Source organism: Asparagus officinalis, chromosome 9 (assembly GCF_001876935.1).
Source record: "Asparagus officinalis chromosome 9, Aspof.V1, whole genome shotgun sequence".
Classification (NCBI taxonomy): domain Eukaryota; kingdom Viridiplantae; phylum Streptophyta; class Magnoliopsida; order Asparagales; family Asparagaceae; genus Asparagus; species Asparagus officinalis.
Genome location: NC_033802.1, coordinates 21,722,259 through 21,728,247, shown reverse-complemented (window position 1 = coordinate 21,728,247; position 5,989 = coordinate 21,722,259).

The following is a 5,989-nucleotide window of genomic DNA, read 5'->3' as shown; positions in this document are numbered from 1 at the left end:
ATGAAGCAATGTTTATCAAGAACACTAAACGAAATAAGAAACTTTATCAACTCTAAAGCAATATCAAGACTCAAGAAATGTATTTCTATGTGAGAGATATTTGTTATTTTTATTTTCTCTCTAGTGCTAGAATGTAGGCAAGTAGTTGTAGATTTCATTTGAAGCTATTTGGGAGACCACACACACTTGCACACTTTCAAAACTCGTATTTTGGTGCTTTTGTTAAAATGATGATTTTTACAAATATGAGGACCTTTTTGCAGAATTCTTTTTCAAACAAGTTTGTCAAAATGTTTATAAACTATTTCCAAAGTTTTATATTTTGGAATTTATTTACTATTTTTAACAGAGCTTTGAAACTCATTTTTAAATCCAAGTTAGGCTGATAATATGTTATCAGTCAACTAGTCAGTCGACTGATGAAGTTAGTCGACTGATGAGTCGAGTCGACTGAAGAAAGTGCCTGGAATCTTCATTTTAGTCTCTGTTCTGTTTCCGTCGACTGACCAGTCTACTGAAGTTTTTCAGTTGACTAAAAATATCTATCAGTCGACTAATAAGCTCGTATTTGAATATGATATTCAGCTTATCAGTCGACTGGCGCCGCCCGTCAGTCGACTGACAGCCTGTCAAACGGCTAGTGCTGTACAGAATCTATTTCTTGGATTTCGTGGGATTTTTGCTGGATTTCTTTGGGTTTTGGCTGCAGTTTTCTCTCCCTATAAATACCCAACAACCCCAACTACTCCAGTAAGAGAATTAATTGCAAATCTCTTGAGTTTGTGGTTGTGTTTTCAAAAGAGCTTCAACTTTCATCTTGTTGTTTACTGTTTCATTTTTCACATCCCAAGCTTCAAGTGCTATCTCTCTTCTTACCATAGGATTGCTGTAAAGAGAGTTTTTCCTATGATTACTACTGTCGTGAGGGTGATCTCATGGAGATCAATTGTGTGGTTGAGAGATCTCGTGGAGATCGTTGTGTAGAAGAAGTTCTGGCTTCTAAACCGGGTTGTGTAGTCGATTCTCCTCGAGAGTTGGGAGCGGGAACGTAGGTCAGCGGACCGAACCTCGTTAACACATTGCGCGTCTCATGGATAACGATCTCTAACATTATCTCTTTTATTTTAGCATTCATTAGTGGTGTATTGCTTGTCATAATTTTTATTGCACTATTATTGCCTCAAGACCCTAATCACCCCCTTCTAGGGTCCAATAATTAGAACACATTAACACAGGCTTAATGTGTTGGTTAACAGTAGAAATCCCCTATGTTAACCATTAGAGTATTTAGTCAATTAGTGAATTAGAATTATAGTCGACTACTGAAACCTTTGATCAAAATATAAAACTCTGTACAAATATAGTATAGTCGACTACAAGAGATAATAGTTGACTAATAAAGACTTAGACAAAAACTTCAAATCCTGTAATAATGCAGAATAGTCGACTACTAATAATTATAGTCGGCTACTCAGTTTTGAATTTTAAATTCCAAATTTTTTGTTTTACATAGTAGTCGACTAATGAATATAGTAGTCGACTACTAAGAAAAATCCTAAGTTTACTGAAATTGTTTGAACTCAGAATAGTCGACTACAATGACCATTAGTCAACTACTAACATAGTTTTCTGACATTTTACTTTTTAAAAAAGTGACTGTTTATAGTCATTATGTGCATGTTTTTAGGGTGAAAAATTATCTTTTCAATGGCTATAAATAGGTTACAAGTTCAGAAAATTTACCGACTTATTCCTATCTATAAGATTCAAGTTTGTGCATTTTTCAAGTGTTAAAAATTTCCAGATTTTCACTGAGTATTGAGAAAAAGCATTCTCTGAGTTAGCCTTTGATCTTCATTCAATATACAATCAAATTAGGTAATTTTTAGAGATTCAAAATGTTCCTAAGCCATTGCTACACATCACAATACACTTAAGGCTTATAGGAATCAAGTTGTAACAAGACAAATGTTCTCACAGGTGTGAGAGGTGTAATCTCTTGGTGAAGAGATTGTGTGCAATTTGTAGGGACTTACAAATTAGTCAGATTTGCTGTTTGGTTCTGTCAGTTCTTCAAAATCATAATGGAACTCTCAAGTGGGATTTACTTGGGGACTGGATGTACACCTGACAGGTGAAACCAGTATAAAATTCTGTGTTTGTGATTATGATTTTCTGTGATTATGCTATCTTCTTTGCAAATTATAATCTTTTTTGCATAGATTTTTAAAGAAACACTATTCACCCCCTCTAGTGTTTAAGTGTGATTAGATCAGATCCTACATTTGGTATCAAAGCAAGGTTGAAGAAATGACATCAACTTTCGACTCAAACTCAAAATTCAAGGAAGGACATTCTACAAATCATCCACCAATGTTTGATGGACTAAATTACAATTATTGGAAGTGCCAGATGAAAATCTATCTACAATCAATTGGCTACGAACTTTGGAACGTTGTGGAAACAAAATACAAGAAGCTAACTACTCCTTTCATGGAATGGACTACATCTCAAAGGAACAATGTAAATTTGGATTCTAAAGCAATGAAAGCCTTGTTCTGTGCTCTTGACAAGAATGAGTTCAACAGGGTGTCAACGGCCACATCTGCATATGACATTTGGCACACACTCGAGGTAACTCAAGAAGGCATAAGTAAGGTTAAAGAATCTAAAATTTCTGTTCTTGTACACGGATTCAAATTGTTTAGAATGAAGGAAAATAAGACAATTGGAGAGATGTTTACAAGGTTTACCGATTCTCTCATCGGTCTTGGAAAAATATACACTCAAGTGGAGATGGTGAAAAAGATACTTCATTCACTTACTCGACAATGGGGAAACAAAGTTACCGCAATAGAGGAAGCAAATGACTTATTAACTCTTATGGTAGAAAATCTAATTAGTAACCTCATGGCTTATAAAGTTCAAATTTAAGATAGAAAGAATGAAGATGAAACAAAGAACAAGAAAGTGCTTGCATTCAATACTACTTCCGATAAAGAAGATTCGGATGATGATGAAGAAATGAGCATGTTTGCACGCAAGTTTAGAAAGTTCATAAAACAAGGTAAGTTAAAATAAAAAAATTCAAATTCAAATAACTTACTTTGTTTCAAATGTAACAAACCAGGACATATGAAGAAATATTGTCCATTGTTAAAAAATAAGCAAAAATCAAATTATTTCAACAACTTCAACAATATTCAAAGCAACAAGAAAAGGAAGGCTTTGGCGGCTACATGGGATGATAGTGATGATTCGTCTTCGGATGAAGAAATTGAAGAAAAGGAAAGCGCTCATATGTGTTTTATGGCACAAGATGAAGTAAGTGACAATGAAGAGCTTTTAGACGCTTTCAATGAATTATATGAAACATTTTTGAGATTAAAGGCTTCACATAATTTTCTTAAAGGTGAAAATAAAAGATTACTTGAAGAAATTTCTGATTTTAATTCTTCTACTATTTCTAATTCTCAAGTAATTGAATTGAAAGAGGAAAATAAATCCTTGCTTAAAGAAAATCATATTTTGACTAATGAGAATGTTTATCTAAAATCAGAATGCAATGATTTAAAAATTCGCATTAATGTTTTAGATAAAGATATTTCTTCTATTAAATTAAAATATGATGATATATGTTTGAATGTTAGTAAATTCAATAAAGGTAAAGAAAATCTTAATAATTTAGTTTCATATCAAAAAGAATCTCAAAAGACAAAAGGTTTGGGTTTTCATGTTAACAAAAATATTTCTACGAAAACCATTTTTGTAAAACCAACTTCTAAATTGCTTGAACATAATGTTAAAGATAATATTTTATGTGAAAAGAAATCAAAATACTTATCTATTTGGGTACCTAAAGAATTAACTTCGTTAAAGAAAAAGTCTTATATTTCTACCTTTATTAAAGATGTTTTTTTATTAAATAACTATTTAAACAAATCAAACTCTTCATAGATTTGGTTTCCTAAAGGCTAATTTTATGGACCCAATATAGTATGAGCACCAAAATTATAAATGCTTATCATTTGAGGTACCTAAGAAAAATAGATGGATTTTGGATAACGGTTGCTCTAAACATATGACCGGTAATATACAATTATTATCATCTTGTCTAAATAAGGATGGTGGTTCTGTCACTTTTGGAGATAACAACAAAGGAAAGGTCATCAGTATTGAAATTGTCGGTAATCTAAATAAACTTATTATTGATAATGTTTTATTAGTTGATGGTCTTAAACATAATTTGCTTAGTATAAGTCAACTTTGTGATAAATGTTTTAAAATTATTTTTGAAAAAGAATCTTGCTTAATTTATGATATTGCTATGATTACTGTTTTATTTAAAGGGCATACAAAAATAATATATATGTTTTATCTATGAAGAACATTTCTTATGGACATTGTCTTCTTGCATCTTCTAATGATTCTATTTTATGACATAAACATTTTGGTCATGTTAACTTTAAACATATTTCTAAATTTTCTAAGAATGATTCTATTAAAGGTTTACCTAAGCTTTCGTATAAAGATAATTTTTGTGATGCATGTCAACAAGAAAAAAATGCATAAATCATCTTTCAAATCTAAAGATGTAATTTTTACAAGTAAACCACTAGAACTGATTCATATTGATCTTTTTGGTCTATCTATAGTAGCATCATTAAATGGAAGTAGATATGCATTTATACTTATTGATGGTTTTTTAAGATTTACATGGGTAATATTTTAAACATAAAAATGATGCTTTTAATGAGTTTTTTTATCTTTTGTAAAAGGATTAAAAAACAAAAGTCTCTTTCTATTATTACTATACGTAGTGATCATGGAGGAGAATTTGAGAATGAACTTTTTGCAAATTTTTGTGTTAAAAATGGTATTTCTCACACTTTTTCTTTTCCTCGAGCGGCTCCACAAAATGGAGTTGTAGAAAGGAAGAATAGACTTTACAAGAATGTGCTAGAACCATGTTGTGTGATAGTAACCTACCAAAGTACTTTTGGGCGAAGCTGTCTCTACAACATGTTATGTTCTAAACAGAATATTATTAAGATCTATTTTAAAGAAAACACCTTATGAGTTGTTTTATGATAGAATTCCTAAAGTTTCTTATTTTAAAGTTTTTGGTTGTAAATGGTTTATTTTAAACACAAAAGATAACTTGGAAAATTTTGATTCTAAATCTGATGAAGGAATCTTTGTTGGATATTCTAACCATAGCAAAGCTTATAGAATATATAACAAAAGAACCTTAGTCATTGAAGAATCTATGCATGTTTCTTTTGATGAGAGTTTTATAAAAACACCTATTGTTTTAAATAATGATGATGATTTAGTTGATTCTATTCATGATACTCCAATGCTAGCTATTTCAAAAGGTGATAATTTACAAAATGATTTACCAAAGGATTTTGTAGAAGTTAGAAATCATCCACATGATTTGGTTATTGGTAATATTTCTGATAAAGTCACTACTAGATCTCATTTTAATTTGATTGCTCATGCTGTTTTTATTTCTATTATTGAACCTAAAAATATAAAAGAAGCTTTACTTGATGTTTTTTGGATAATTGCTATGCAAGATGAACTAAACCAATTTACAAGAAATAATATTGGAAACAAATGGATATTTAAAAATAAATTAGATGAATCTGGACAAGTTGTTAGAAACAAAGCCAGACTGGTTGCACAAGGATATAATCAAAAAAAATATATTGATTATGATGAAACCTATGCACCAGTTGCTCATTTAGAATCTATAAGAATTTTATGTTACACTTCCGTTGACTCCTCTTTTTTTATTGACGAGTTGAATCCTACAACTCAATTGCTCTCCCCTCAGAGTCCTAATGATTCTCGAATTTGTATGATATGTTAACATTACACCTCTATCATCCAACTTTAAAATAAAAAAGCAAATTCTTTATTGCTAGTAGAACTAATAAATTATTTCAAATAGTTTGGTTCAGAATAAAAAAGATGCAACATG